A 22632-nucleotide genomic window follows, 5' to 3' on the forward strand; every position below is an offset into this window, starting at 1 on the left:
CATCAAGTCATCAAGGGCCCCAGTCAAATGGGTCTCTCTGGGCTCCCCTAGCACACGGTACAGGCCCTGAATAATACAGCATTGATCACATCCTACTGCCATAATTTATTATATATTATATATATATAATATTTTTTATATATTTCTTATATATGATATATTATATATATACATCTTTACAAAGCATGTAGCACACACTGAGAACTCAGTACATAGTTTTGATCCCTGGGATACATCCCCAAACCTGTTTTCAATAGTTTCTTTCTACCACCATGTCTCTGATGACCTGATAATGTACGAGCATATGACCATGACCATCAGAAGACTCAGAGCTGTCTGGGGCATACAGATTAGCTTGGTTTCTTCCAAGAATAAATTTGCTGGAATCTATTGGTTTTCTACTCTAAGAAACTGTTTGTATGTTCCCCCACCCCCCATAGGAAGGCCACACAAATTAGCAGCCCCAGCTGAACAAATTAACTTTTTGGAATTTAGCTAGTTACCTAAAGAGCCTTTGGAAATTTTTCAGATTAGACCAGGCATTTACTGATAGAAAAATACATCAGGGAGGTGGGAAGTAGGATTGAAAACTTATTTTTAAAAATAAATGAGTGTTTCTGAACAAGTAAAAGGACAAAGAATACTGAAGGCATAAAAGAAAGAAGAAAACCAAAAAAAAAAGAAAGAAAGAAAGAAAGAAAGAAACTGAAGTTTTTCTCATTTGAAATGAGGAGGCACAAAATGTGGGTCTCTCTCTCTCTGGTTCCTGTGAAGGCTGGCTCTGGAGATGGCCACAGAAGTTCTAGGAGATGAGGGACATAAACTATGTAATCAAGAATTCAGATTAATCAAGTTGACAAATATTCCAAGACAGCCTGGAGTAGAGGAGAGAACTCAAACCTGAGCTCTGATCTCAGCCTCAACATTTACTGGTTCAACCTCTGAGGAAATTAGCCTTTCTAAACCCCAAATGGAGATAACATGCGTATCTGGAAGGGTTTTATGAAAATTAGAAATAAAAAAGGTGAAATATCTGGAATATATTTTGGACTTCATAAATAATAGATATTATTTTTCTTAAAAAGTGTATTTATTTTTCTTAAAAAAGCAATGTAAGTAAAACATGCTTCTTAACCCACAATAAGTATATGATGCATTAAATTTAATGAACTAAAACATCTTCAGTAATTATTTCCTGAAAATAGCAATTTTTCAGTAGCAAAAGAAGAGAAAAACTCACTGAAAGTTCTGGGGAAAAGTGGGCAAAATTCTTTAAGACACATAAAAGATGGCAACATCTACCTCCTAAAACAAACATACTACTATGACTTGGCATTTTTATTAGGAAATAGATTTTTACCCAAGTAGATTTTTGCCCACTAGTTCTCAGGCCAATTAAATATTGTATCAATGGTTACACAAGATATAGGACCTGAGCTGGTCCACGGAAAATAGAAAGGATTTAGGTAGGCAAAGGGAGAGGGGAGCAATCCAAAAGAAAGGAGGGGTGTGATGCAAAAGGACCCAGGTGTCTGAGATGATCCTGAGCTTTTAAATGCCCCCATCCTCCCAGCCCCAATAAAAGAAACTCCTACACCCTTGCTTATTCACAACTACATTCTGGACCTTTTTCCATATTCTTGTCTCCTTGCACTAGGTTAGGAGACCTATTACTGATCTCTTAATTTCTGGCCACATTTCCTGTCTACACATCCCTAAACTCTACCCTAGGACCCAAGGTATAATATATTGTCCCTCTGGTTTTACCCCTTGACTTCCTTTCCTTGATAATAATTTGAACTTGGTGTCTTTTTCTGGTCCTTCTAGATGACTGTTCAGCCTGATCCCATGGGGCTATTAGAGCTAAGGTTCTTGCCAAGTCCTTGGTCCCTAGAGAGGGGATGGAAAAAGACACGAAAAATACAAGATCTTTGTAAATTAATTTGACTGAGGCAGTATATGGGAAGGTGAGTGGTTAAAAACTTTGGCAAAATTACCAAGTTCTTTCCACGTTGCCTGTCTTATAAAACACTTTGTGTTAGCCAAATTATATTAGCTGTGAAGTCCCATGGCCTACCAAAGGCTAAGTGACAGACTGAAACTTTGGGTCTGAGGTTATGTTGTCACTGAACTATGGTAGCCAAAGTCATCCCCTCCAGATTGGGAAAGGCTTTCTCTTGTCTTCTTAAAGGAGAGTGTAGAAGTAGTTATGGTCATAGTCATGGTTCTTACAACAAACTCAATTATAAGCCATCATTATAAAAGTGATTTAGCAATATTTCCCGTGTGACTTGGTCAAACAACAAATGCATATTGATTGCCTACTCTGAGCAAATCATCCCAGTGAGCTTATTTGGTTTAAATTCACTATATATAACTCAATTTTGTTGAGATTGTGCAATATATTGTTTGGTTTTATTATTATTACTATCATTATTTGGCTTATTATTGTTCCTGGTAAAGGAGTTGAAAAATAGTAAGCAAAAGGAAATCACAGTAACTTACCCCTAAGGACTCATCCCCTTCATCCATCCCTGAGTACCAAACCGTTCCTTCTGTGGAGGAAGACAGGTGGGAACCTGTTTAGGAAAAGGTGTATTTTCATTTATTTTGAAAAATAAATGTAACCATTTATTTGCATGGGCTGATGACCCTCAGATTTGTATTTCCAGTTCAAATCAGACACTGAACACCAACCACTTTCTCTATATTTCTACCTAGATATCACGAAAGCACCTCAACTCACCATATCCATTTTGATTTCTCCCACAAACTACGAACTGCTGTAAATTAGCACCGGTTGTGCAAAGCAGAAGCAAAGGAACCGTCTCTGACACCACACCTTTACCTCTGCATTCATTATTTCAACATCACCTTCGAAACGACTTTCATATCCCTCTTCCTTTCTTCCTTTTCAACATCGTCTTGGTTTAAGCTCCCATCACTCTAGCACATGGACTACGACAATGGCCCCCCAAATTGATCTCCCTGTGTTAACTCTTACCTCTTTCCTATCTGTTCTCTTCACTGCAGCCAAACTCATTTTTTTTAAACACAAGATAATTATATCACTCTTCTCCTTCTTAAACTTTTTCAATGGTTTTCAATTACCTTTAAGGTTCAAAGAAGTTAGATCTTTGGCATTTTCACATGGTCCTGCCTAATTCCCCAACCTGGTCTTATGTCTTTTTTTTTTTTTTTCAGTTTTATTGAGGTACGATTGACAAATAAAAATTGTATATATTTAGGTTATACAATATGATTTTTTAAGATATATAATGTGTGAAGTGATTATGATAGTCAAGTTAATTAACTCACTTATCACCTCACATAGCTACCTTTTGTGTGGTGTGCGTGTGTGTGTGTGTGTGTGTGTGTGTGTGTGTAATGAGAACACTTAAGATCTTGTGCCTTTAAAAACACAAAGCCTGGGCTTCCCTGGTGGCGCAGTGGTTGAGAGTCCGCCTGCCGATGCAGGGGACACAGGTTCGTGCCCCGGTCCGGGCAGATCCCACACGCTGTGGAGCGGCTGGGCCCGTGAGCCATGGCCGCTGAGCCTGCGCATCCAGAGCCTGTGCTCCGCAGCGGGAGAGGCCACACCAGTGAGAGGCCCGCGTACCACAAAAAAAAAAATTAAAAAACCACAAAGCCTAATTCCACCTTACAACTTATATAGCTATTGTTCCTTGAGCCTGTAAGACTCTTTCTCTTCCTGTTCTTACTACCCCCTTTATACACTTAACTCTTTTTTTACCTCAAATTGCAGATCAAATATTCTTCTTCAAGAAATTTTTTCCTAACCCTCTAAACTAAGTCTGGATCCTCTGTCACGTACTTTCTCAACTCACTGTACTTTTCCTTCATAATATATATATATATATTTTTTAAATGTGTCTCTCTCTGAGAGAACACATATTATTAGACTTCTTTTTAAAAATCTATTTTAACAGTCTGTATGTTAATTGGTGAGTTTGGCCCATTTACATTAACTAGAATTACCATCTTATTAAGACTATTTTCTACAGCACAAAGCTTTTTACATAACTAAGACTTTCTCACAGTATTTATAATTATTTGTTTATATATCATCCTCTCTATAGACTATAATTTTCTTGAGGACAGATATGAATTCCAATTAATACAGTATCTGCGCAGAAAGGCAAATATCATATGATATCGCTTATATGTGGAATCTAAACAAAGGGTACAAATGAACTTATTTACAAAACAGAAGCAGAGTCACGGATGTAGAAAAGCTTATGGTTATGAGGGGATAAGTGGGTGAGGGATAAACTGGGAGATTGGGACTGACATATACACACTACTATCATGTATAAAATAGGTAACTAATAAGAACCCGCTGTATAGCACAGGAAACTCTACTCAATACTCTGTAAGGGCCTATATGGGAAAAGAATCTAAACAAACGAAAAAAAGAGTGGATATATGTATAACTGATTCACTTTGCTGTACACCTGAAACTAACACAATATCGTAAATCAACTATACTCCAATAAAAATTTTAAAAAAAAAGTTAACAAGAGAAAATTAAAAAAAAACAGTATCTGGAATTAAGTAAGTAGCAGTTTAAAAGTCTTGTAGAAATCAATTTTCACTGCAAAGCAAAGGAGCTGTTACAGTGGAGGATTACTGGACTAAATGTCAATATTATGACGTAGTATGAGTGTGTTTCATGTTTGGTGATTGCAATCATTGTTGCTTTTCTTGTGGTCATCCATTTACAATGCTTGGTGTCAGTTTATTTATCTCTTGTAAAAATAAAATACAGTGTGTGTGTGTGAAAGAAAAAAGTCTTGTAGAAAAATTAGCAAGTGAATGAATTATCATTATTGTGCTTAGAAACTGCCTTGTCAGTAATATGTTAACTTGTTTTTATAAATTCTATCTAGCAAATAATTATTAAGTGCTTACTACTTGCCAAGCAATGCATCATGTGTTATATTAGAATACAGATATTATGTATGTTAAAATACATAATCTTCACTTTTTAGATACTTATAATCTAATATAAATGATATATAATCCAATACAAATTATATCTACACTCACATATAAACATGCACACAGAGAACTGTTTGAAGTCAGGTAAAACCCAAGGCATCCAAGCCATGACATCTTTTTGGACAAGTCAGTTGACAGTTCCAAGCGTCCCCATAAGAACTTTGTAAAGATAAACTATATTCTCTTTATCAAGATAATATTTTAGACTATACTTTGTATCTACATGCATTTATTATGGATTTTTATTATAGACTTGCTCAGTTGTTTGCATACTTTTTATCCTAATCCTCTTTGAAGAGTACTAAGAATTGTTTCTTTTGTATGCATGTATTCTATTTTTTTAATCAATTTTTGTGCATGTCACTAGTGGGAATTTTTTCTTTAAAGTATCATTTAAGTCCTAGATTAGATAGTTTAAATAATAAGTTATATGCCAGGACCTGTATAAATTTATTTAGATATTCACTGAAATGTTCCAGTATCTTTTTCTTTCTTGAGCTTTTTTTTTTTTCCCAGAACATTCAAAATGCCTGAGGGTTCTTTAACTGCCCTCGTTTGAATAATTAATTCTAATCTCACACCATATGGAAATCAACCCTACAAGCCAGGTTTGCCAAATCTCTTCATGGCAGTCCATGTGGTTGCTTTCTTTTTGTGCAACAGAAAGACACGCTGGCACGAGGAGCAGTGAGTCCGTTTTTTCACTTCTCCTTGAGCACACACAGGAAAAATCTCAGCCAGAGGAACTGTGCCTGGCCCTCGAAGGGGTGAGTTTAGGTACAAAGCACAATATGAAGACCAAATGTAAGGCCGAGAAGTCCAAGTTAAAGTTGCCAACTGACCTCCAATTGTTGCAGGAACATTTTTACTTTTGCACCATTGTCCATTTGATTTATTCCTGGCACCAACATATTAAGTATTTAAGCCCTGCTCTTCTCAGGATTCCACGGTATAGAGAACAGCCCATATCTGTATTTGAGTTATTTCTCGTTCCCAAGAATCTTTGGCTTCAAAATGTGTATCCCCACAAATCCTCCACCTCTGGCTGCTGACCTTGTGAGAAAGTTCATATGTCATCTGAAGACGGAAAGAAAGTACTGAAATTCATTCCAAGAAATACAGCACAACTTCTGGGAAAGGCGAAAATGGCACAAAATTTTCTTCCTTTCAGCTCTTCAGCAAATGTTCAGTGAGCGTAAAAAAAAGTGCACGTAGAGAGAGAGGAGATAGCCTTAGTCTCTCTTTTTTGTGAATGAACTTTTTGTATGTTACTTCTAGATAAGACATTCACATTTTTCCTTTTCTAACAAAAGTTGTGCTTTGTTTTAAGATAGTTGGCATAGATGAGAGGCTTGTTTTGCTGAATCAGAAAAAAAGCAAAGACAAGAAAGAAATGAACTGTTTAATAAATATTATTCATTTTTTAACTTAATGAAAAAAGTAGTTAATTTAATTATTTAATTAATGATGGCCTTTTGGCCATCTTCCTATATTCTTGTTTTCTGTCCATTGAAATTCTTTTTTTATATAAATTGATTGATTGATTGATTTTTTTTTTTTTTTTTTTTTTGGCTGTGTTGAGTCTTCGTTGCTGCACATGGGCTTTCTCTAGTTGCGAGTGAGGGCTACTCTTCGTTGTGGTGTGCGGGCTTCTCATTGCGGTGGCTTCTCTTGTGGCAGAGCACAGGTTCAAAGCATGTGAGCTTCAGTATTTGTGGCCCACAGGCTCATTAGTTGTGGCTCACGGGTTCTAGGGCACAGGCTCAGTAGTTGTGGCGTACAGGCTTAGTTGCTCTGCAGCATGCGGCATCTTCCCAGACCAGGCTCAAACCCATGTCCCCTGCTTTGGCAGGCGGATTGTCAACCACTGAGCCACCAGGGAAGCCCCACTGAAATTCTTATATCTGTAATCTGCAAACGTTTGGTGCTGTACATGGAATCAGTTTCTTTCTATGACCTCAACTTGTATATACAGGTTCACTCCAGCAGATCCATGTGTAAAAACCTACACGGAAAGAAAAACCCGCAAGGGGAAAATTTACATCCCACACACAGTAAGGGAACGTTTCTTGTTTTGCTCTTCCAGAGGAATTCTTGCTACTCAAGTGATTTTCTTTGAAGAGAAAGGACAGTTTTTCCTGTACTTACACTATAATTTGATTTTACAATGTTATCATCTGAAAATTTTTCAGGAACATTGCTATTTCACAAAGTGGATAATCAGCTAATTTAATAGTTGGATTACCATATAAGCCAAAGGTAGAAAAAATACGAGTGAAATAGTATTTTTCCCTTCTTTGAGCATACTTATAATTATTTTGTGTTTCAGATTATAGCAATTTCCTATCTTTGCAAGGAATTAAATTTATCCTTCAACTAAACAGCAGAGATATATTTAGTGTGTGTTATGATAGACTGCGGGAGCGGATTGTTAAGGGTAACTTCACTGAGCTCTTACAGTTTTCAAGCACTGAACAAGGTTTGCAGGTAAGACAATGTGTATGGGACTAGGGCTACAAAGATGAATAGAATACAAGCCCTGACTTCCCTTTGAGGAGCTTAAAATTCATTATCATGTAAACAGACAATTTCAGTATTTTGCAGTGAAACCGGGTGTGATTTATGAAAGGGTGTCCTAGGGTTACTATGAGGACACATCAGAGGCATTTAACTCAATACGTGAATTCAACAAGAGAGTCTTTTCCTTCTTTCGACAAGAAAGAATCCAGTCTTTCCAGAGATGACAGTTTCCTAGATAGTCAGTTGGACCCTGGTGGATAAATGTGCTTGGGGTGAGAAGGGGAAGAGACCTGTGATTGTACCATCAATAGCTGAGGAGAGGATGTGTGGCACATACGGAGAACAGAAATGCCTGTAATTCAGAGAGGAAGAAGGTGTGCACTACTAAAGAAATAAGACAGAATGCTAAGGGAGTGTTTAGGGAAGGAGAGATAACCTAGTTGGGAAGCTTACTTATGTAATACATAGTGAAGCAGGTGGTATTTGAGATAAGCCTTAAAAGATGCCCAAGGTTGCAATAGACAGAGACAGGAATGCAGAAAGAGAGATTATGCAATTAAATGAGCAAAGATGTGATGACAAACACTGAAGGACATCTTAGAACAAGTTATTCAGTTTGGTTAGAGAACTGGTTACATTCAGAGGAAAAGTGAAAGAAAAGAATGGGACAGACAGCTGGGAATATAAGGAAGGGAACTAACATTTAATGAGCAACTACTATATTACAGACACTTACTGGGTAGTTTACAAGGATTATCTCATTAAATCTTTACAACACTTTATGTAACAATTGTCATCCTTCACATGCTACAGTGAGGAAATGACTTATCCAGGGTCACATCACTAATTAGCAAGAATAATAAGAACTACTTTCATGGAACATTTACCATATGCCAACACTGTGCCTGCTAGATGCTCACATGCATTATCTTATTTAATCCTCACTACAACTTTATAAACTATTTTCCATCAGCACCCCCATTTTTTTCAGATAAAGAAAATGAGAATCAGAGAAATGGCAGAGATCACTTAGTGACAGAGCAGAATTCAAATTCAGTCCTGCTGACTACAAAGCGCATGCTCTTTTCCACTATCTACTATGTCACCAGAGAATTGGGGATATAAAAGGGATAGGCTACTGACTCAATTCAAGCACTGGGCAGCTGTTGTATGTTAGAAAGATGAATAAGATCCAGTGGCTAAGGTCATGGAAGCAACCTAAATGCCCATCGACAGACGAATGGATAAAGAAGATGTGGTACATATATACAATGGAATATTACTCAGCCATGAAAAGGAATGAAATTGGATCATTTGTAGAGACGTGGATGGACCTAGAGACTGTCATACAGAGTGAAGTCAGTCAGAAAGAGAAAAACAAATATCGTAGATTAACACATATATGTGAGATCTAGAAAAATGGTATAGATGAACTGGTTTGCAAGGAAGAAATAGAGACACAGATGTAGAGAACAAATGTATGGACACCAAGGAGGGAAAGTTGGTGGTGGGGGGGATGAATTGGGAGATTGGGATTGACATATATACACTAATATGTATAAAGTATATAACTAATAAGAACCTGCTGTATAAAAAATAAATTAAAAAAAATAAAAAGATCCAGCGAGTAACCTCAAAACCCTCACAGTCTGGTGAGAGAGCAAGTGTTCACGCCAGACTCTCCTCCTTACTCATCCCGGTCCCCACCCCATATCCATTTCTCCTGCCCTTCTGTTGCTCTCTCAAAACAAAACAAAACCAAAAATTACATCTTGTTCCCTTTAGTTTCTCTTCCCTTCCTTTTGATCCCATTCTTACTTGCACTCATTTATCTCCTACCAAAAGCCAGAGAAAGCACTCCAATGAAAAATCCCTTCATCCCCTCAACAAAATAAAAATCTCTTTTAAAATTTCATAGTGGCCAGAAAAAAATAATGTAAGATTACAAGAAACAGGGAGAATGATAAATTGGAAGAATCAGAGTCAGGGATGATGCCACCAAGATTCAGACAAGCACTGGTTACAGGACTGTTTAAGTGAACAGCAGTGGGCAGGCTAAATTACATTTCCACAGGTCATCCCAACCCACATTTCACTGCAGCATTTTCCATCACAATTCTATCAGGGAGGAGTTAGATGTGGAAACAATCTCTTATTTCACAGCCTGTTCACTTCTTACCTTGACCAGCAGACGTGTTCTGCACTATACTCTCCCTACTACTAACCTGGAAATTTTTCCTTTCTGTCCTCTTCCAACTTTTTCTGAATTTCATCCTATTTCCAGGGTTTGCAGTGACTAGATGATGAAACAAAGGAGAGGAACTGTAGAGTTTCAGATCTCTGCCATGAGATTTTTCTCCACCGACCAAACCCCGGCTAAAAAGATTGCTTTCTTTTGTCCCAAGGATTTCAAAGCATATCAGTGTCCAACTTGAATGAATGAAGTTATTTGACAGCACTGGGAAATGACAGCAGAGAGGGCCAGCTGGGAGGTGGTGATTTGAGTGAAATTTTTGCAAGGCATCTTGCTAGTGGTTTTCAAGCTCAGGGGTGGACACCCAAACACCAGTCAGCCCTGGAAGAACCACTTTCAAAATAGCATTAAGAACACAGTGTTCCTTCAAACCCTGGATTATATAATTATTTCTCTATCTTGTTTATCTATTCCAAGGATGAAATAATCTAGAAGCACACAATTATAGCAGTCTATTTCAATACATGTTTAGAAAGAGAATTAAACGATTTTTTCAAAAGTCACATAGGCATTGCATGGCAGCGTCAGAACTAAATTGAGCTCTTTCAGCTTCCAATTTAGTTCCCATTGGACGAGACCTTGCTGATTCAATCACTCCCACTTTTTGTCTACTCTCCTCTGCTTTGGTCATTCTTAACAATCTATTCCTTGACTATTGGGGGAAAACCAAAATAACACTAAACCAATGGAGTTAAACCTATCTTTTTGGAAATAACATTGTGTGTGTGTGTGTGTGTGTGTGTGTGTGTGTGTGTGTGTGTGTGTGTGTGTACTCCATGACATTACATGCCAGTGATTAATGGATGTGCTCTACATGTGTTGTCCTATTTAATCCATCCAACAGTCCTGTGAGTCAAGTTTTATAAGGCCCGAAAAGATAGGAGACGCAGAACCTGTTCTCTATTTTGCTTTGAGTTGAAGGAGCATCTTGTAAATTAAGCCCAGATTTCCAGTTTTGCTTGGGGTCTAAGTAACTGTAGAAGTTGGCTTTGTAGACACCATGGAGCCTGTATTCTTATACCAAACCAGATGACAGTCAGCAAACATGAGTGTTCATAGACTGGGATGAGACTTGGTGATTCCTGAAGTGAGACTTGGTGATTCCTGAAGTGAGATGAAAGGTTTTAGGAAGCAACATATTTGAGTTGGAGCTTGTTTGGACAAGACAGTTTAGTGTGCAGAGTGCTGGATAAAGAAATGAGGGACTTAGGTTCCAATACCTAATGCATCCCTTTCTCTGATTTTATAAGTCATTTAACTATCTGGGATTAAGTGGCAATATGCAAATCCTTAATTTCTATTGTCTTTTTTTTTTTGCTGTACGCGGGCGTCTCACTGTTGTGGCCTCTCCCGTTGCAGAGCACAGGCTCTGGATGCGCAGGCTCAGCGACCATGGCTCACGGGCCCAGCCGCTCCGCGGCATGTGGGATCTTCCCGGACCAGGGCACGAACCCGTGTCCCCTGCATCGGCAGGCGGACTCTCAACCACTGCGCCACCAGGGAAGCCCTCTATTGTCATATTTTAAAGGACATTGAATAAATCATTATGTTAAGTATGTATATCTTTGTTTAATTTTATCTTTAGCTCTGAAACTGGGAACTCAAGGATCCCTGTAGACACAATCACAGAATTATTTAAGTAAGTATCAGAACATTAGGGAATACTGTATGATTGTATCAGTGGTTAAAATCATATTCTTCTAAATCAAACAGCCCTGTGTTTGAATCCCATCTTTGCCATTTAATTGCTGTGTGACCTTGGATTAAATATGTAACCTCTGAGGCTTCCCTGGTGGCGCAGTGGTTGAGAATCTGCCTGCCAATGCAGGCGACACGGGTTCGAGCCCTGGTCTGGGAAGATCCCACATGCCGTGGAGCAACTAGGCCTGTGAGCCACAACTACTGAGCCTGTGCGTCTGGAGCTTGTGCTCCGCAACAAGAGAGGCCGTGACAGTAAGAGACCCACGCACCGCGATGAGGAGTGGCCCCCGCTCGCCGCAACTAGAGAAAGCCCTCGCACAGAAACGAAAACCCAACACAGCCAAAAATAAAGAAAGAAGCTTTCATTTAAAAAAAATATATATATATATATATGTAACCTCTTAGAGCCTTAAGTTTCTCATATATAATATGTGAATAATTATACTCAGTATGTAGGATTATTATGAGAAGTAAAGAACACAGTGAATAAAAAGTGATTATCACAGTACTTAGTATGTAGCAAAGACGATGTATGATATATCAATATTACTTGGATAGTTGTGTAATTTTATTTGATATCTGTTATCATATTTTTTAAAATGAAGCTTTTAATAGAAAAGAAAAGGGTAGAGGAAATCATCTATACAGGAAGAATAGAAAAATTACAGCTGTTCTGAACCAAGAGCTCAGCTAACCTCCAGACTTCGCCTTTCCCCAGAAGTTTGTGCCCCGACTTCCCTAGATGCTCTCCCAAACTTGAGTTCAACAAAGATTGATTTTCATTTAGTTCAGCTAAGACAAATTAAGAAAAAGACAGGGATTTGATGGATGGGAAGCTATGTGGATTAATAAATCTGAGATGTAGAATCCATGCAAGGGGCTTCCCTTAGAACAGAGCTAAGAGGTCGGCACTGTCTCATGAAATTGGCTAGGTGTTTCTCAGTTCATTGCCTTTTGATGTCCTAGAAAGTGATTTCTGTTTTTTATCTTCAGAGATGTTGCTTCCTAACTCTTCTTTGCCTTTTTCCCTTTACTGGCAAGAGAAAGGGTTTTAGAGCTGCCAGTAAAAGAATAATATGAACTCATAAAACCAACATTTTGTAAATAAAGCTGAATCTCATGGAACTGAAAGAAAGAAATCTAACAGGAGCCAAGAAAATTTCTCAAAAAGACAACATGCCTAGTAGCAGTCTGAAAAAGACTTAGAGAAAGGATAAGAAAGGACAGAGAGCAGAAGATGTGGAATTGGTGGGGATATATATTAGCTTCATTATTACTATACCATTATTTTAGTCACAGAAATACTATAGAAAAGGGATAACTCTTTTGGTGTATGTTCCAGGACATACCATTCTGAGAAACTCCTCCCCACAGTAATTCCTGGCAGCTCTGTCAACCTTCCTCCTCCTTCATTCTCTCCCTGAAGTCTGAGCTTCTCATCAGTGTTTTTTGCAATGTTCTGCAAACAAAAGTACTGCTGAGTGCCCATAAAAATGTCGCTCCAAAGCCACCCGCCCCGTAGCGGAGAGGTCACGGCGTGAGGCCACGTCCACAATCGCCGCGAGGTCGGGGCGCCGGGCTGCACCACGGCCTACAGCCAGCAGGAAGGGAAGGATCGAAGCATATTTGTAACCAGAGAAGACCATGAAACTCCAAGGAACGCGGAGCTGGCGGCCGACGACCCCAATGATCCGTACGAGGAGCACGGACGGATGCTGCCCCACGGAGACAACATCAGCTGGAACTGCCCGTGCCTTGGGGGGATGGCCAGCGGCCCGCGTGGGGAACAGTTCAAGGTGGGCTTTTCCTGCTTCCACTGCAGCAGAGGATGTCAAGGGGTCGGACTGTGTAGACCAACTCCGCGCAGGAGCACATGCAGAAGTACCCGGACCTCTATCCCCAGGACAAAGAGGAGAAGCCAGCGGATCGATTAGAGGAAACGGCTGCCTCTGAGGCCACCGTAACCAAAGAAGAGGAGGGGTCCAGCTAATGAGGGCCCGGGGCGCTGGGCTCCGGCCTCCTTCAGAGCGTGTGAACATCTCCAAGGAAGTGTCCCTGACTCTGTTGTGCTGTGCACTGTAATGGACAAAATAACACTGTGTTGATCAGGGGTCTTGGCCCCTTGACATATACACTGAAAAACGAGTTGTATGAATGTGCGTCTCGCATGAACCTATCAGCAAATGCAGCTGCCGCTTTTGAATTCTCTTCTCAGATTGTCCTGAATTTTGCCGCTTTGAAATAATGTGCTGAATAAACTCAGCAACCAATAATCATTATCTGGGAGTGTCTTGTGAGTGAGCGGACTTATTCTGATTCATTGTATCCCTTTTAGTAGATTTGATAGCTAGTTGGAAAGTGAAATAGAAACAAAACATCTTCCTTTAAAAATACTGGAGTCGGGCCATTCCTTGTAGAAGAGGCAGGAAGATCAGACCTTGAGGATTTGACGAAGCGCTATGCTTCATTTCTGATATATTTTGGTTTCCAGTTTGCATTGAGCTGCAGGTTTTCTACATTTGGAAAACAGAGCTTTGGACCCTCTGAGTGACTCCTTTGTAAGTGAAGAGAAAGGCTGGTTTTTTTTCTGTTCTTGTTATTCCAAAAGCCCTGGTTTGGGGTCTGTGTTCACACTGGCTCTGTCTCAGCCTGTTCAGATGCAATGTTCTTGAGAGGTGGGGACCTAATCATTACCAAAGTAGCACCCAAGAGAGGAAACGGTGTCAATTAAAAGGAAAATGTGATTTTTACCTGAAAAAAAAAATGTCAGTCCAATGAGAAAACACATCACTTGGTCTTCTCTAGGGCCAGCTGGTTGCCTAAACAAATGTCTATAGAGGAAGGGCCACTGATTAAATTTGTGATCTAAGAACACTCTTTATTCATGAGAGTAGGATCTATATCTGCATTTTTCTCCACTATATTTCCAGCTTTGTGTTGGCACATAGTAAATGCTCAATAAATTTGTAAGACGGATTCATGGATGGATGGATGATGGATGACTAAAAACATGAGGCTACTTCTGGCTCTGAAAGGTGTGGCCATGATTTGCTTTTCCTCCTGAGACAGGTAGAATAGGAGATCTTGTATTTCTCTATAGCTTCCGTTGCCTGGGAGTTATACCATACTGCCCATCTCACATGAGGAAATTCCTGTACAAGCTAAAAAAAAACCTGGTAATCATATCACTGTCTCTCTCATATCTTTGTTGTCAGTTCTGGGAGTGTCTTCAAATATTCTCTTCACGAAAGAATACTTTTCTTGGACTTCCCTGGTGGCACAGTGGTTAAGAATCCACCTGCCAATGCAAGGGGACATGGGTTTGAGCCCTGATCTGGGCAGATCCCACATGCCGCGGAGCAACTAAGACTATGAGCCACAACTACTGAGCCCGTGTGCCACAACTACTGAAGCCTGAGCACCTAGAGCCTGTGCTCCACAACAAGAGAAGCCACCCAATGAGAAGCCCATGCACCACAATGAAGAGCAACGTCCTCTCGTCACAACTAGAGAAAGCCTGCGCGCAACAATGAAGAGCCAACACAGCCACAAATTAATTAATTAATTAATTTTTTAAAAAGAATACTTTTCTTGAGTAGTAAGGGGGAAATATCTATATAAATGTTTCTCATAATTACCTAAAATCCAAATGTAAGTTAAAGCTTCATGTGGTCTAGTCTTTACAAGATATACAAATTTTAAAAATACAAAAACGATTTCAAAATTTTTCGGCTATTCTCAAACAATCTTTTACTACCTAAAACAATACAATTCATAACTAAAGCCATTCTGACTTGTCTTTTCCCATGTCTTACTCTCAATGTCTCACATCCTACAGCTGCTTGAAAGCTTTTCTGTCCACAGCTCAAATCTCTACCTAAAACTCCCCCATCCAACAAACCAAGTCTGCAAAGCTCTTCCCATTTCTCTCCCTCCACTTTTTATCTACCACCATTTTTTCTCTCTCTCTTCTCTCTGATGAGTTGATCTTGGCCTTTTTTGACACAAAGGACCCATCGAGAGATTCCCTGCTGATGCAGGGGTTAGGAATACACCTGCCAATGCAGGGGACAGGGGACCATGAGCCCTGGTCCGGAAGATCCAACATGTCACAGAGCAACTAAGCCCACATGCAACAGCTACTGAGCCTGAGATCTAGAGCCCACGTGCCACAACTACTGACCCTGCATGCCACAACTACTGAAGCCCATGTGCCTAGAGCCCATGCTCCGCAAAAAGAGAAGACACCACAATGAGAAGCCCACGCACCACAAGGAAGAGTAGTCCCTCCTCAACGCAACTAAAGAAAGCCTGCATGCAGCAATGAAGACCCATTGCAGCCAAAGAAAAAAGGACCCATCGGGTTAGTTCAACTCCTCTTCATAAGAATACATGGCTGAGAGAGCCCGAAGGAAGTCCAAATCATATACAGTTTGACAAAACATGCTGTGTGGCTGACAGGGTCTTGGTGCTCCGGCCGGGTGTCAGGCCTGAGCCTCGTAGGTGGGAGAGCCGAGTTGAGGACACTGGTCCACCAGAGACCTCCCAGCCCCTTGTAATATAAAACAGCAAAAGCTCTCCAAGAGATCTCCATCTCAATGCTAAGACCCAGCTCCACTCAATGACCAGCAGGTTCCAGTGCTGGACACCCCATGCCAAGCAACTAGCAAGACAGGAACACAACCCCAGCCATTAGCAGAGAGGCTGCCTAAAATCATAATAGTTCACAGACACCCCAAAACACAGCACCAAATGCAGTCCTGCCCACCAGAAAGACAAAATCCAGCCTCATCCACCAGAACACAAGCACCAGTCTCCTCCACCAGGAAGGCTACACAACCCACTGAACAAACCTTACCCCCTGGGGGCAGACACCAAAAACAATAGGAAGTACGAACGTGCAGCCTGCGAAAAGGAGACCACAAATGCAGTAAGTTAAGCAAAATGAGAAGACAGAGGAATACACAGCAGATGAAGGAGGAAAGTAAAAACCCACCAGACCAAACAAATGAAGAGGAAATAGGCAGTCTACCTGAAAAAGAATTCAGAGTGATGGTAGTAAAGATGATCCAAAATCTTGGAACTAGAATGGAGAAAATACAAGAAATATTTAACAAGGACCTAGAAGAACTAAAGAGCAAACAAACAATAATGAAAAACACAATAAATGAAATTTAAAATTCTCTAGAAGGAATCAATAGCAGAATAACTGAGGCAGAAGAACGGATAAGTGAGCTGGAAGATAAAATAGTGGATATAACTACCACAGAGCAGAATAAAGAAAAAAGAATGAAAAGAATTGAGGACAGTCTCAGAGACCTCTGGAACAACATTACACGTACTAACATTTGAATTATAGGAAGAATAGAAGAATAGAAAAAGAAAGGGACAGAGAAGAATAGAAAAAGAAAGGGACTGAGAAAATATTTGAGGAGATTATACTTGAAAACTTCCCTAATATGGGAAAGGAAATAGTCAATCAACTCCAGGAAACACAGAGAGTCCAATACAAGATAAATCCAAGGAGAAACATGCCAAGACACATATTAATCAAACTATCAAAAATTAAATACAAAGAAAAAATATTAAAAGCAGCAAGGGAAAAGCAACAAATAATATACATGGGAATCCCCATAAGCTTAACAGCTGATTTCTCAGCTGAAACTCTGCAAGCCAGAAGGGTGTGGCAGGACATATTTAAAGTGATGAAAGGGAAAAACCTACAATCAAGGATACTCTACCCAGCAAAGATCTCATTCAGATTCAACAGAGAAATTAAAACCTTTACAGACAAGCAAAAACTAAGAAAATTCAGCACCACCAAACCAGCTTTACAACAAATGTTAAAGGAACTTCTCTAGGCAGGAAACACAAGAGAAGGAAAAGACCTACAATAACAAACTCAAAACAATTAAGAAAATGGTAATAGGAACATACATATCAATAATTACATTAAATGTAAATAGATTAAACGCTCCAACCAAAAGACATAGAATGGCTGAATGGATACAAAAACAAGACCCATATATATACTGTCTACAAGAGACCAACTTCAGACCTAGGGACACATACAGACTGAAAGTGAGGGGATGGAAAAAGATATTCCATGTAAATGGAAATCAAAAGAAAGCTGGAGTAGCAATTCTCATATCAGACAAAACAGACTTTAAAATAAAGACTATTACAAGAGACAAAAAAGGACACGACATAATGATCAAGGGATCAATCAAAGAAGAAGATGTAACAATTGTAAATATTTATGCATCCAACCTGAGGCACCTCAGTACATAAGGCAAATGCTAAGAGCCATAAAAGGAGAAATCAACAGTAACACATATATAGTAGGGGACTTTTAACACCCCACTTTCACCAATGGACAGATCATCCAAAATGAAAATAAATAAGGAAACACAAGCTTTAAATGATACATTAAACAAGATAGGCTTTTACTAGTATTTATAGGACTTTCCATCCAAAAACAGCAGATTACAGTTTCTTCTCAAGTGCTCATGGAACATTCTCCAGAATAGATCATATCTTGGGTCACAAATCAAGCATTGGTAAATAAAAAATTGAAATCATATCAAGTATCTTTTCCAACCACAATGCTATGAGACTAGATAACAATGACAAGAAAAAATCTGTAAAAAATACAAACATATGGAGGCTAAACAATACACTACTAAATAACCAAGAGATCACTGAGAAATCAAAGAGGAAATCAAAAAATACCTAGACACAAATCACAATGAAAACACAACGACCCAAAACCTATGGGATGCAGCAAAAACAGTTCTAAGAGGGAACTTTATAGCAATACAATCCTACCTCAAGAAACAAGAAACATCTCAAATAAACAGCCTAACCATACATCTAAAGCAATTAGAGAAAGAAGAACCAAAAAAACCAAAGTTAGCAGAAGGAAAGAAATCATAAAGATCAGATCAGAAATAAATGAAAAAGAAATGAAGGAAACGATAGCAAAGATTGATAAAACTAAAAGCTGGTTCTTTGAGAAGATAAACAGAATTGATAAACCATTAGCCAGACTCATCAAGAAAAAAAGGGAGAAGACTCAAATCAATAGGATTAGAAATGAAAAAGGAGAAGTAACAACTGACACTGCAGAAATACAAAAGATCATGAGAGATTACTACAAGCAACTCTATGCCAATAAAGTGGACAACCTGGAAGAAATGGATAAATTCTTAGAAAAGCACAACCTTCTGAGACTGAGCCAGGAAGAAATAGAAAATATAAACAGACCAATCACAAGCACTGAAATTGAAACAGTGATTAAAAATCTCTCAACAAACAAAAGCCCAGGACCAGGTGGATTCACAGGCAAATTCTATCAAACATTTAGAGAAGAGCTAACACAATCCTTCTCAAACTCTTCCAAAATATAGCAGAGGGAGGAACAGTCCCAAACTCATTCTATGAGGCCACCATCACCTTGATACCAAAACCAGACAAAGATCTCACACAAAAAAAGAAAAATACAGGGCAATATCACTGATGAACATAGATGCAAAAATCCTCCACAAAATACTAGCAAACAGAATCCAACAGCACATTAAACAGATCATACACCATGATCAAGTGGGGTTTATCTCAGGAATGCAAGGATTCTTCAATATACACAAATCAATCAATGTGATAAACCACATTAAAAAATTGAAGGATCAAAACCATATGGTCATCTCAATAGATGCAGAAAAACTTTCAACAAAATTCAACACCCATTTATGATAAAAACCCTCCAGAAAGTGGGCAAAGAGGGAATTTACCTCAACATAATAAAGGCCATATATGACAAACCAGCAGCCAACATCATTCTCAATGGTGAAAAACTGAAAGCATTTCCACTAAGATCAGGAAAAAGACAAGGTTGCCCACTCTCACCACTATTATTCAACATAGTTTTGGAAGTTTTAGCCACAGCAATCAGAGAAGAAAAAGAAATAAAAGGAATTCAAATCAGAAAAGAAGTGAAACTGTCACTGTTTGCAGGTGACATGATACTATACTTAGAGAATCCTAAAGATGTTACCAGAAAACTACTGGAGCTAATCAATGAATTTGATAAAGTAGCAGGATACAAAATTAATGCACAGAAATCTCTGGCATTCCTATACACTAATGATGAAAAATCTGAAAGAGGAATTAAGGAAGCACTCCCATTTACCATTGCAACAAAAAGAATAAAATACCTAGGAATAAACCTACCTAGGGAGACAAAAGACTTGTATGCAGAAAACTATAAGACACAGATGAAGAAATTAAAGATGATACAAACAGATGGAGAGATATACCATGTTCTTCGATTGGAAGAATGAAATTGGGAAAATGACTATACTACCCAAAGCCATCTACAGATGCAGTGCAATCCCTATCAAATTACCAATGGCATTTTTCACGGAACTAGAACAAAAAATTTTCACAACTTGTATGGAAACACAAAAGACCCCAAATAGCCAAAGCAATCTTGAGAAAGAAAAACGGAGCTGGAGGAATCAGGCTCCCTGACTTCAGACTATACTACAAAGCTACAGTAATCAAGACAGTATGGTACTGGCACAAAAAACAGAAAAATAGATCAATGGAACAAGATAAAAAGCCCAGAGATAAACCCACGTACATATGGTCCCCTTATCTTTGATAAAGGAGGCAAGAATATACAATGGAGAAAAGACAGCCTCTTCGATAAGTGGTGCTGGGAAAACTGGACAGTTACATGTAAAAGAATGAAATTAGAACACTTCCTAACACCATACACAAAAATAAACTCAAAATGGATTAAAGACCTAAATGTAAGGCCAGAAACTTGAGCAAAACATAGGCAGAATACTCTATGACATAAATCACAGCAGATCCTTTTTGACCCACCTCCTAGAGAAATGGAAATAAAAACAAACAAATGGGACCTAATGAAACTTCAAAGCTTTTGCACAGCAAAGGAAACCTTAAACAAGACCAAAGGACAACTCTCAGAATGGGAGAAAATATTTGCAAATTAAGCAACTGACAGAGGATTAATCTCCAAAATATACAAGCAGCTCATGCAGCTCAATATCAAAAAAAACAAACAACCCAATCCAAAAATGGGCAGGAGACCTAAATAGACATTTCTCCAAAGAAGATATACAGATTGCCAACAAACACATTGTCAACATGATTAGTGATGCTCAACATCACTAATCATTAGAGAAATTCAAATCAAAACTACAATGAGGTATCACCTCACAGCGGTCAGAATGGCCATCATCAAAAAAATCTACAAACAATAAATGCTGGAGAGGGTGTGGAGAAAAGGGAACCCTCTTGTTGGTGGGAATGTAAATTGATACAGCCACTATGGAGAACAGTTTGGAGGTTCCTTAAAAAACTAAAAATAGAACTACCATACGACCCAGCAATCCCACTACTGGGCATATACCCCGAGAAAACCATAATTCAAAAAGAGTCATCTACCACAGTGTTCATTGCAGCTCTATTTACAATAACTAGGACATGGAAGCAACCCAAGTGTCCATTGACAGATGAATGGATAAAGAAGATGTGGCACATATATACAGTGGAATATTACTCAGCCATAAGAAGAACCGAAATTGAGTTATTTGTAGTGAGGTGCATGAACCTAGAGAGTGTCATACAGAGTGAAGTAAGTCAGAAAGAGAAATACAAATACCATATGATAACACATTTATATGGACTCTAAAAAAAAAAAAAAGGTTATGAAGAAACTAGGGGCAGGACAGGAATACAGATGCAGATGTAGAGAATGTACTTAAGGACACGGGGAGGGGGAAAGGTAAGCTGGGACGAAGTGAGAGAGTGGCATTGACATATATACACTACCAAATATAAAATAGATAGCTAGTGGGAAGCAGCCGCATAGCGCAAGAGGGAGGAGATATGGGGATATATGTATACATATAGCTGATTCATTTTGTTATACAGCAGAAACTAACACACAATTATAAAGCAATTACACTCCAATAAAGATGTTAAAAAAAAAAGAATACATGGCTGGAGTTGACACATACAAAATTGTCTTTGAGACTCGGAGTGATACAGGAGGAGAGAAAAGGAAGAGCTCTGAATACTCACACATGTTAATCATTTTTACAAATCATGTATGAATGGGATTGAGCATAAGAGAACCCAGGCATAAATGGAAACAGTGGAAAGGAAAGATAAGAGACTCGTGAGAGATAGTTTCCAAAATAAAGTGTTAGCCTTACAAAAAGCAAGATGGTAAAGAGAGATGCGTAAACGTTTAGGAAAACCAGTGGAAGCAGTATTTAAGATAACTTGTGAAAAAGGTGAAGCTTAAATTGGAAAGAGAAATGTAAGATTTTCAAGTTTGGACTTAGCGATTGTAAAAATAAGCAATTGTGAGGTCAGAAGGCTGACAGAGCACAGATGCCATCTGCATTTGGGAGTAGAGGGGACTGCTAGAACCGACTGGAGAAAGATAGAGCTAGTGTACGTTACGAAGCACGTGTTTGTAGCCGGAGAAGAGAGAATCCTTTTTAATTCTGGAGATGGGCTGGGGGTGAGAGGTGAGTAGCCTACTCTTTTTAGGGTGAAACATTGGAATTTAACTTGTTTCAAATTATGATGATTGGGGGTTAGTGATTAAGTTGAGTACATATAAAATGCTATATGAACCATGCCATGTAGTAAACTGGCTTTTGCAAATATAATGACCTGGATGATTTATCTTGGAAAAAGGGCACAGAAGCCAACATTGAGAGCAAATCTGTGATTTAAAGAGGAAAACAACCCCCACTCTTGTGAGTATAAATTGTGATGGTCGAGTTTATCAAAGATGATCATACATTGTCTTCTTTCTGAGGTCTTTTTTAAGATTTTATCCCAAAGAATATATCTCAATATGAAACAATCTGGAGGGAAAACCTGAATTTTATTGGTCCCTTTAGAACTCAGTAATCCTTCAGACTACAACCGAGTTTTTCCTTTAACAGGAAATCCTTTATTATTTATAAAAGCTCTTCACAGGTTGGGGTTTGGGAGGGTGAGTCCATCCCAATAAGACAAAAAGAATGAGGCGTGAGGCTCCACCTACTTGCTCACCACCGCTCTTAGAAATAAATCTTTTTTTATTG

At 38.8% G+C, this 22632-nt stretch overlaps 1 pseudogene; it reads left to right on the plus strand.

Moving 5' to 3' along the window:
* The first annotated feature begins 5078 nt into the window (after positions 1-5078).
* On the plus strand, positions 5079-13487 carry LOC115844377 (mitochondrial intermembrane space import and assembly protein 40 pseudogene; annotated as a pseudogene).
* Positions 13488-22632: the final 9145 nt, after the last annotated feature.

The sequence above is a fragment of the Globicephala melas genome, chromosome 10, assembly GCF_963455315.2.
Source record: "Globicephala melas chromosome 10, mGloMel1.2, whole genome shotgun sequence".
Classification (NCBI taxonomy): Eukaryota; Metazoa; Chordata; class Mammalia; order Artiodactyla; family Delphinidae; genus Globicephala; species Globicephala melas.